The sequence below is a fragment of the Akebia trifoliata genome, chromosome 11 (genome assembly GCF_017979445.1).
Source record: "Akebia trifoliata isolate Shusen 1 chromosome 11, ASM1797944v1, whole genome shotgun sequence".
In the NCBI taxonomy this organism is placed as follows: domain Eukaryota; kingdom Viridiplantae; phylum Streptophyta; class Magnoliopsida; order Ranunculales; family Lardizabalaceae; genus Akebia; species Akebia trifoliata.
The window spans coordinates 10,879,182-10,891,541 of NC_141385.1; positions in this window are offsets into that span (position 1 = coordinate 10,879,182).

The following is a 12,360-nucleotide window of genomic DNA, read 5'->3' on the forward strand; positions in this document are numbered from 1 at the left end:
ATTTACGAACTAGAAACTCTTAACTCGATTAATACTCGGATGACGTGACATGAATACAAAACCATCGATCTTTCTCCTCGGGATACAAAACTATACTTTTTTATGGAGATGTTCAGTTGTGTATATTGAGGAAAAATACATGATTCCATGTCCGTACCAAATCAGCCGAGTATTAACCGAGTGATGACTCTCTAGTTAGTAATCATTAGGGCCTTAGATATAAAATGGGTCGGATCTAAATATATTCATATCCTGATCCGGATTTTTATACTGATAGTGTCCAAGTCTGACTCGGGTCGGATCGGATAATTTTGGAATGCTTGATTTTTTAAAAAACTATTTTGCTTTTTTTTTTTTTTTTTCTCTAAAACTTATAATAGTATTCTTTCATTTTTATAAGAATACATTTTATTGAAAAGTATATTTTAAAAAACTAAAAAATATAATTTTTAAAATAATATAGATTTTGATACAAATGAATCTATCGATGGATCCGTACCCGACCCAAATTTGAGTTGGGTGGACATCAAATCATATTCAACTCATTTTTTTTTATTATTCAGATTTGTATCACTCGAAGTATGACTCAAATCCAATCTATTTTATGACCTAAGCCTTTGGGTCAAATTCTAGAATTCGATTCTTTTGCCGATAATTCGATTCTAAAATCTCATATCAGGTCTGTTTATAGATTTTAGAAGAGATACTCCCATAATTAAAGTCACAGATCAGCAAAGTTTATATATTCAGGAAGATCTGTTTGGAATTGGAATGAAAAACCTTGGTTTTGGATCCTTATTTTTAATATCCGATTAGAGCAGAGTTTAAAAGGAATAGAATCTAATAGAGATTGGAACCGATTTGTTTTACCATTTTTTCTATTATAAATGATTGAAAGTTTTCGTAGCTTTAAAATTTAATAGATATTATGTAAAAAATTTCATGTTTTCATATAAATTGTGTATTATAATTTAAAATCTTCTCATTTCCTTATGTCTATTACTATTAAAGAAGATGAAATTTTGTTTTAAAAAAAGTTAATTTACATTTATTAGACCAATTTGTAATTGTGTTATTGATGTTTTTTTGGATGATCTGATGTTCTTAAAAGGAATGTTTTTTGCAATAATTCTTCATATTTTATGATTAAAAAAAAAAACACTTGCGTATACAAAGAAAATATAATACTAACATTAGTTGATTTTTTTTTGTCTTATATGTTTATTAAGAATTGGAACTGACGAATACATGTGATTTTTGGTAATTTTGATTTTGGTTCCATTGATTCTAAAATTAAAAATATGATGGTTCAAGACTGATTTGATTGAATAATTTATTTTTGAGCAAATAATTTCTCTACAGTTATTTTCATTAGTAAACCCATAACTTCCGTTTCCGAAAAATGTCTTTGAAATGCTTTTATTGTTATTTTTTAATATGAAAAATAAAGGTAATTTGATCACTATAAAGTATAAAATAAATATTCATTAGAAAATTTTCATTGCAACAAATGTAATAAATCTAAATTTATTTGAGGCTCACTTTAATCATTCGATTGTTTTTTTTCATTTATCCTCTCAATTTTATTTTCACTTCTCTAACTTCACTATGATTTCTCTTTTACTCATTTTTAACTTATTTTATTATTTTTCATCTTTTACTCCTTAAACTTCAAATTTTTTTAACAATACCTTTTCAATTTTATTTTTTTAATTTTTATGCATTTAACTTTTCCATTAAACTATAATTTTGTGGGATCTACTTTATTTATTTTACACTTCACCCCTTATAAGTTTATTATATTTCTTTTTTAACCAATTTTATTATTTTTCTTCTTTTACCCTTTTAATTTTAAAAAACTTCAGTAATACCTCAAACACAATTAAGCTTGACCTATCCGTAAATTTTGTGTTGTGTTTGCAAATTGTATTAAAATTGCCACCATCTATGTTAACTTTTTTTTTTTTTTTTGGTTTTTATCCCCTTAATCTGAGAGAGGATACTGCGCAAGTGAAATCTAGTACTTTAATAAAATGCTATTGAGAATTTTAATATTTATGAAATTTTCATTGTAAAATGGTTAAAAAATCATTTTTTTTTACTAAGAAAATAACACATTTCAATGATATTTTTTGAAAAGCCTAAGTTCTAGAAGATGCTCACTGCTGAAATCCCCATTAGAGAGAGAGACAGAGAGGGTAGTGTTCAGGGGATAATGTTGGGAGACAAAATTTGCCTATTTGCCTTATATGATATAAAGTTTTGGATTGAACTGATTTTCTCACAAAAAATCAGTGGAATATGAAATTTCTAACCTCAATAAAATATGATTAACAAATTAACGATAAAAAATCAATTGTACACAATTCTAAACCACCTTCAAAATATGTTGATTTTTTGTGAGTATGATCTCTTCACCGTATAAATCATCCTCACAAAAAATCAACCCAATCCGAAACTTTTAAGTTATATAAAATAATTTTAATCTCTCAAAGTTGTCTCCCTAATGTTGTCCTCCAAACAAACCCACATATTCAATTAGTTGTTGGATTGGATTTGGATTCAGTATGACTTTCATATTATAAATTCTAAATCAATCCCAATCGAGTCACTTAATACCCTTACATGGGAGCCAAAGGTGCCCTTGGAAGATGGAACGATCATTCGTCAGGACTAATAGAGTAAATTGAAAAAAATAGATATTTGCAAGGAGACATGCTATACTGACACCTTAGAATACTTTCTACATAACTATTTGCACAGAGAACCATCGATTCTTCTCAAGTGTACCACCATGTCAGCACAGTTTTGGGGGTAATGTTGTAAAAAGTCATCTTAGTATTTCTCATGCCCAAGTGGGACATTTTTTTTAATCAGTTGGCTCGACATGGAATCCTCGATAGGAGAAAGAGACAAGATTATAATGTAGAAAGAGAAATCAATATAAAAAAATATATTATTAATATAATCCCATCTACTTAACTTTGTTTTAGAAAATTAAGATAAAAAATACTAAACTTCAACATTAGTAGGTGATTAATATAGAATATTTTAATTAGTGATCTTTTGGGATGATTTAGACATGCACCTCTACATTTTTTTAGTGATTAATTATTTGAGATACCATTTTGTTTTCAAACTGATAAGATATCCCTTGACCTCGGTCTTCAATAATAGACTAAAAAGTGGCCTAGATGCTCCCATCTTCATCCTCAAATAAAAATTTTGCCCTCATTATTAACCTTAATGTTCTATCTACATCAACCTTTAACAAAAAGAACAATTTACGATTTTTAGAGAAGTGGAAGACTATAGAATTTAAAAATATGGATTGAAGACGAAATTAAATAGGTTATAGGTTAAAGAGTTTGAATATTCCAATTGTTTTAACCCCCAAGCCTTGGTGCATCAGATGGCCAAGACCACGCATCAAGAAGCATAGGTCTTCAGTTTGAATCCTCCTTGAGAGATTTATCATTTTGTATTAGTCTATAAGAGAAGACTAAGGTCAAGGGACATGCCATAAGTTTGAAAACACAAGATATATCTCAAATATTCACCAAAACATGGAAGGTTTTCTTAATCTCCCTCACTTTTATTAGTGATTGACCAGATGAAAGGAACATATTGAATGAAAATGATTTTTTTAAGGGAGTTGAAAAGTCAACGGATATAATAAATCAAGCTATCTTTAATGACTATTGATAATCTGACGTTCTTTTTTCAGATGCCCCCCCTCACTCTCTGATCTGCAGGTAGTTACAGAATCATAAATCTTTGAGAGATTTACTCAACAGACCCAACTGTTGCATTTTTATTACAAAAACTTCCATGGAGTTTTGACAACTCCAACGGAACCTTACCTTATCAAGTTTGTTACGGAGCAAGCCTTGGAGTGTGGGAATGCATGTCATTAAATTCAAATTTGTGACGTTAATTTGTTACTTAACATACCTTGGAGTGAATTCTAGCTACATCAATTTGTGGCAAATAAAAGCTTGATCTGATTTCACTGGGTTATAAAGAACAAAATTCTAAGAACTTTAAAAGAAAAAAATCGACAAAAAAAATATTTTTTTCACTATTGAACTTTAGTTTTAAATTTGGGAGTTCAGTAACCATCTATTTTCAACACCTACAATCAAGCTCAAAAAGGGGTTCTTTTTTTTTTTTTTTTTTTTTCGAATTTGATTATTTCTATGAAACTTAGAAGCCTGTATTGTTGGATTACTAATTTCATTATCCATGTGGACCCAACTTAGTAAGGTTTGAAATCTTACGAAGTAAGTCATGGTAGCATGATTCATAAAGTACAGTTGATCCAAGTAACAAACTTGATAAAGTAAGGGAGTTTTTGTAATAAAATTACAACCGATAGGTATGCCCTGTAATTGCCTCTAAATATTTTTCTTGTGTATCCGAAAGCAAAAGATTTACAATTCTATCAAGGGGGCATTTGAAAAAAGAGCGTCAAATTATCACGACTCATTTTTAATTTTTAATCACTAGTTAGTTACTATGATTTGCTGATTGTATCGGCTATTATTTACAGTTATTTACCCAAATAATGAAAGTTCCAAACACTGAAATGGGTAGTAATAGATCACAATATTCCTAAAAGGTTCTTATCCCCTTTGAAAAAAAAAATACTTCAATCTTTGATTTATTTGACTGCCATCAAAATATAAGTTTAATTCATTTTTTTCTTATTTAAGAGAAGAAAAAATATAGAAAATCAAATAATAAATCAAGCCATCACTAAGAACAAGTCCAGATCTTGTCACCATAACCCAAATTTGAACACAGTAGGTTTTGGGGGAAAATAAGAGGTTTTAGGAAAGATTGAAAAGGGTATTTGGGGTCATTCTTCAATAGTCTCCTAGGGGAGACCATGGCCAATGAGTGTGTCATCAACAGGGTATCTCAAAATGCTTGCTTCACTAACAGGTTGATGCTCTCCATCAAAATGACTGTTGAGATGCTAGGGATTCTTAAGAAAAATATATCTCTAGGAAAATATGTATTAATCCCTAAAAGATTGAATCTAATATGTAAGAAATTTGTGTTTTTCCTCAAATCCCAGCAGTCATGTTGATGGAGAGCTTCATCTCAGAAGAAAAGTTATTTGTTGTTGACAAGAAAGAATGTGAGAATTCCAATAAGAAGAAGACTTTCTTCAAGTTTTATTGGCCTCTCACTAAAGACTGAAATCAAGATGCACATATGTAGTATAGAAGGGGATTTTAGTTGTTAAAGTCCCACGTTGGTTAAGAACTTATGAGTTTTATGGGTTAAATATCTATTGGGCCACTCCAATTGATACCAATTGGTTTTAGGTTGGAATCTAACATGGTATCAGATTCTATAGCTCGCCTGTCTATGTATCAGGCCTTTGTTCTATTTCAATTCAGCTTGGATGTGTGGGTGGGTGTTAAAGTCCCACATCGGTTAAGGACTCAGAGTTGCTATGGGTTAAACATCATATAAGATGATAGTTTTTTTCCTATGTTACATAATTAGTTGGTTCTAGTTCAAACCACAAACCCATTCATGATGTGGTACGGTTCATATCGGATTAGTAAAATCAAATGAACCCACCAAATTTTGATGTTTGACAAACCAAATTAAGAATTTCGCAAAAAAAAATTAATTGGTTCACTGAACGAAATCCACTTATTATATATATATATATATATATATTCATTATTTATATCTAGGATTTGAATTTTTTTATTAATTTGTTTCTATAAAGCATAATTTTTTATTATTTAACATTATCATTAGGCAACATTGGTTTGTCGTTTTTTTTTACAATTACATAATAAAAGAGATACATTTGTAATTTAAAAAACTAAGTAATTTTGATAATTCAATCTTAAGTAAACTGCAATTTTCTTGATTTTTTTACCAAAATGACTCTGATTATATTAAATTTGAAGAGTTGTCATTGGCACCTCAACTTTTACTAATTACAAAATATTACGAAGTTTTGACAAAATGTATAATCTCTATATTACGAAACATTATAATACTCATTCAAACAATTTCAGGAGTTGTTTAGAATTTTATAAACTCTAAAATAGAAATTTAGCAAACAAAATAAAAATAATAATCAAAATTAGAGAGCTTCTATAGGAACCTCAACTTTTACTTATTCTTAATCATTGATTTATTCTCCTTATTTTTAAATCGGGTGTAATAAGTAAAAGTTGGGGCACCAATAGCAACTCTCTAAATTTAAATATAAAAGTGGGGGGCATTTATGGCCACTCAAAATTTTGGTGTTGAACCACTTCTAATCTAGGACGAAGGACTTGCACAATAGAGATTATGCGAAGTCACGCAGGATTGCCACATCACCCACAAACAGACCTTGTCGGATCAAAATTCGAAGGAATTTCAATGATTGAGTCTTTGATGCTAAATGATTTAAATTCTCTTATTTTTAGAGGAAAAAACAAAATCATGTTTTCTTTTTCAAAATCAGGGTGTCTTTCTAAAGTCAGATTTTCAAACACAACAACCTCTAAAAATTATTTTTCTACTAAAAAAATTCATCATTTTTTACTGAGTCGTGAGAACTCATTGAAAAAAAAAAAAACACAAACTCAACATGTGTGCATGGCATGTGCATTTAACCATAGATTTATTTCCTCTGGATGCACAAGGGGAAAAAAAATCAATGCTTTTCTATAATTTCCACGTCAATTGAGTATATTTGAGTATTTGTTTTAATCAATTTATCATTATTCTTTTTTATTTTATAAAAAAAATCTATTTCAACTTATTATTTCTTTCCAAAATAAATTTTCTAAAAAAAATTTTAGATTTTTTTTTTATTATCAAAACTATTGAAGATTAAGGGAATTTAGGTCAATTTAATTAAATTTAGAGAGTTTCTATTGCCACACCACTTTTTGCTAATGCCACCCTAAGATGGTAATTCTTTGGTTGTTACATATGAATTAGGGTGGCCTTAGCAAAAGTTGGCGTGGCAATAGAATCTCTATAAATTTATTGTGGGTATATCCTAAAGGAATTGTGATAATCGGACGCCCAACCCCCCTAACATACGCTCCCCTATGCCCCCCATCACAGAACCCATAGATCATTTGCCTCATGGTACACAAGAAAATGATTTATGATTTTATGTATCCCGAGGCAAATGATCTATGGTTCTATGATGGGGGCCTATGTTAGAGGGGGCATCAAAAAATCATTACTCATCCTAAATAAAAGAGTCGTCCTAGAGTGATTACATCTTTTTACTACGTTACACACTATGCTGATGAGGTGGTGAGTTAAAAATCATAGATGTTTTTTTCTTGAGATAAGAGTGAAAGCATCTATGGTTCTAAGCACACCACCACATCAGTGCAGTGTGCAACGCGGTATTAATAGTCATTCTAAGATTTTCTCATATGGAAAATACTGGCTGGACTGACTTTGTTGGGCACTGTGCTCAACACTGCATTGATGTGGCAGTGGCCATAAAACATAGAGTTTGTAATCTAGTTTTATTCTATTTTTTTTTTTTTTTCTGGAAAATGTTGGACTGCTTTTGTTCAACACTTTGTTAGCAACTTCAAGTTCTATTTGATCTTGGATTGCAAAAATCCGGTTTAAAATTCGACCAAATATTCGAAAAATGAAAAACATGCAGCATATACTTCATATGTGTATTATCTGTTTCATTTCAAAAATTCGATCATATGATAGTGATGGTGATGACGGAATTGGTGATGTTAATGGTGATAGTAAAGGAGAAGGTGAAGGTGAAGATGAAGGTAGTGGTAATAATGAGTACATTGAGGTTATTATTCCATAGATTTTTAAAAGAAGACCAAAGTCAAGGGATAAACCATCAATTTGAAAAATTAAGATGTAATCTCAAATAAATATAAAGTGACATGTCATTATTTTTTTAAAGATAAAATGAATATTTATCACGTAAAAAGATAGATTCTTCCAAAATTTTGAAACATGACCGCTTCAAAGTTGACTTGTGTTACATCTCACAACTTATATGTTACACTTTGCAACATACAACAAGTTATACTAGTATTTTTTTTTTCATCAAATTTTATAAAAATTCATAAAAAAATGTTTTTTATTCTTTTTAAATTTAAGATCTGTGAATTATTCAAAATAATTCAATAATCTGGAAAATAATGTTTTTATTGAAAAAAATAAAAATTTTGTCATGAATTAAACGAGAGATTGGTAACAATGGACTAACGTGGCAGCTCACAAAGAACCCTTAATTAATATTTTAACTTGTATCTCAAGGAAAGAAATTTATGGTTTCTGTGGAGTACCGCGTCAACGCGGTGTTGAACACAGTGTCACGGCTTTTTTTTTTCTTGAAATTGCCACATCAGCCCAGCGATGAAGTTAGTCTAGCACGACTCACGCATACACAGGAGAGTCTTGCATCAAAATCGACAACGAATTTGCTGTCAAAGGAATTGTTGTTCTAAGCTGACTAACCAATGGCATGATCCCATGTGCATTAGAAATTGCTAAAAAGAATAATGATAATCGGACATCGAACGTGGCATACTCAAAATAGTCTCCTGACGTGGGATGTGCAGTTATGTATCCCGACGCATAAAATCTATGATTTTAACACATGCCAAGTAAGAAAGTATTTTCAATATGCCACGTGGGAGAGTCAGATTATCATGAATACTAATTTTTAAATACACGTGGTGTTATGCCATTGGTTCATCATCTTAGCACAGAACTTCCTTACCAGCAAATTCGTACTCAACAAACTCCGCCTCCCTAACACAACTAGAATTTGTGTTGTTGGTCTCTAACTTAAACAAGGATTCTTAAACAAACAATTTGTGTTGCTTTCGATCTAACTGAAGAAGAAAGTGAAGTGACGTAGTGAACCACAAAATAGAGGACTACATATTAAGAATCCTTGTTACTAACACCACAAATTCACTTTCTTCACTACTCTCTCTCTCTCTCTAACTCAAAATCTTTCTTTCTTTCTTTCTTTCTGTCATTCTCTCTTTCTAACAAAATATTATATAAACTTTCTTCTTATGAAGCAGTTTCTTTCATTGGTAAAAGCTGTGAAGATGATACTTAGGAGCAATAGAGCCGTAGCGGCCGCGGCATTGCTTCTCCTTGAAGAAGAAGAAGAAGCAGCAGCGGCCGCAGCATTGCTTCTCCTTCAAGAAGAAGAAGAAGAAGAAGTAGCAGAAGCAGCGGCGACATTGCTTAGCCTTAGAGGAGGAGAAGAAGAAGAAGCGGCGGTCCCACCACCGATGCGTCCTTGCATATTAGAAGCAATCCATAATCTTGGAGGCACTGAGCCAATTTTAGTTATGGAGAAGGAACTCAAAGAAAGTGACATCAAACAAAATCAAGGCCGTCTCTTAATCACAACGACCGAAAAAATAAACGAGTTGATGACAGATGAGGAGAAGAAGAAAGTTTTTATTTTGAAGAAAGAAGGGAAAGAAGAAACTGGGATCAATGTATTGGTGATAGGCCCAACTGGTCATGAAGAGTCTGAGCTTACACTTAAGTATTGGGCTAGCTTCCATAAATACGTGTTGGCGAAAACATGGTATTCTCTTGTTGAAAAACATCAATTGGAGGCAACGATAGATACGGTGAAGCTTTGGTTCTTCCGGCTTCCCGAAGAGAGAGGTTCACGATTATGTTTTGCTGTTGATGTTATAAGAGATTACAACGCTATCATTAATAAAAAAGAAGACGATAATGGGGCCAGCAGTAGTAAAAAGAAGAGATCGTGATACGGGGAAAAGCACGAGTAAAAGAAAACTCGATATGGATGCAATTAGTTAGGATCATTGGAAACCTTTCGAGTAGGAAGGATTTTAATTCGAATACATAGTCATTGTTTTGAATTCTTCAAGATTAATTTACTATTTGATTTTATTGTGTTTATGCACTGTTTAATTTGATTGAATGATGGGTGTTTTATGAGTAGAATTTACCTTTTTTTGTGGATTAGCAGGGAAAAAAAATGTAAATTTACTTTATACCCCTTTGATTTAGGTACAGTAAATAAACTTTACAGAGGCATTCTCACAATTTTTTAAAGGTCAGCATAAGGGTACTTTAGTATTACCATGGTGTTTTTTTGAAATTTAATTTTTCTTTTTTCAATATGGCAGGGTTTCCCCACACCCTTTTGTGTGTGTGTGTGTGAGCGCGTGCACACTTTTGTGAATAAGAATTTTAACGAAAACGAATAAATTACCTATTTATGTAAACTTATCTGGATACATAAATTCATGAATAAGTTCTATATCTGTTTTCATTATTCTACTTACCTCTTACCAATCCCTACAACTCATCTTCTGTTGGAGGGGTATCCTAAACCTCTCCATTACAAAATCCAATTCCTAGTTGGGAAACATCCCATCTCCCCTTATGTTGATTTTATTGAAAACTTCCTCAAATTCTTCAAATCTAGTTTTTGTAACCCAGCTAATCATTATTTCTTGAAAACTTTCAAGAATTATTGAAATCTACTTAATTTGTAGACCAACTAATCAATAATGAATTGGGTGTGCTAGTCTTATCTAATGTTCTAAAGAAGGCTCAATTATATATGTGAAGGATGAGTCTGCCCATATTTGGAATTTAATTGATATAAAAGTCTATAAGGGAACAGTTGGAAAACTAAGGCAGAATACGTAGATGATAGACCACTTAAAAAGTCTATGATATTTATTGTAATTCCTAAGGTCTCAAAGCACCCATCAGGAAAAATTATTTGGGAGGTTGAAGCATGGAAAAGTTTTGACCATTTTCATGCAAATTAGCCCATCAAGTATGATCTGATTGGATACTGGATTCACCAAAACAACAGATGATTTTACATATAATGAGTCGTGCTGGGTAGACATTGGATTTACTGCAATTTTTACATTTCTGAAACTATTGCAACTTTTAATTGAAAATTTGTAGTACAGGGCTGCTTCATGATGTGGAGTAACATATTAGATCAATAAAGTTAACATAGAGCATAGTTGTTCTTCTTTGTAATTTGAATTGGTAGAGATGGGAATACGTACGTGATGTGTATAGTTGTATACAATAAAACAGATATCGAACAGATGGAAGTAATCAGTGGCTCCTAATGCGTGATCTGTTGTGTCCATGTCCTGATGTTGAGTTCTAAACGGGTGAAATTCAAGGTTCTATTTGGATACTTTCTTTTTAAAGGACCCGCCAAACAGTAGAGCCTACACTACACATCAGGCTTAGTATATGTACTGTGGGAATGATAATTCAAAGGTGAAAGGTGAAATTTATTGTCTCGTATGTTTAAATTCAACTATACAATAAATGGATCGAATTTGACGACAGTAGTACTTATTCTAAGACATTCTTTTGCATGGTTGAAAAACTTGTTCAATCCTTTCAAGTTGGCTCAACATGTACTTGATAACCAACTTATGTGTGAAGAGACTAATGGGAAATTTCAGCACAACAGGACACCATCCTATTCTCTAAGAACGAGACACACCGTAGCTGATGATCCTGGATCTTTAAAGGTATCAAAAATTTTAAAAAAATCGATCAAGTTGTTGCAATCCAACAACTCAAAGATGGTTCTCATTCTTCATCTTCCCAAGGTAGCAATGGCTTTGTTAACCAACCAACTACTCCAAAAGACTGATCTGTTGGAGAAGGGGAGAACTATGAATATAAGAGGGGTAATGAGGATTAACTAGGTATGAAACACCCGAGAGTGGAGGAAAATATACACTCAACACTCCCTCTCACCTATAAGGGTGGAAAAGATTTGAACCTGTGACCTATTGAACGTATTGCTCTGATACCATGAAAAATTTGGTCCAACTCAAAACCAATTGGCACTGAGTGGAGAGGCCCAGGAGCTTATAAGGAGAGAGACAAGGCAATGAGTTTCCAATGTGGGACTAAACTCAACACACCCCCGCACGTGAGAGACGGACTGGGCCAAATCACTTGGAGATATGAACTGGGTGACGTGGAGTAGAGAAAGGCACGCTCCAATACCATGTTAACCAACCAAGGATGATTAAAATTAACTTTCGACGATTTGTTGGTGATGATCCTACCAGCAGAATTTATCTGGCAGAACAATTATTTGACTACAACAACACACCATTCATGGATAGAGTTCCAACAGCTTCCTTCATTTCACTTAGAAAAGGCAGCCATCCCATATTACTAGTAGCTCCAAAGAACCATTGAGTACATATCCTGACCCGCCTTTACATGAGCCCTCTGTGCTATATTCGGGCTATTAAGTTTGAAGATTTTTCCAAAGCCTTGCCAAGCTTCGACAAACTCTCTGTTTTCGGAGATCAAAAGATC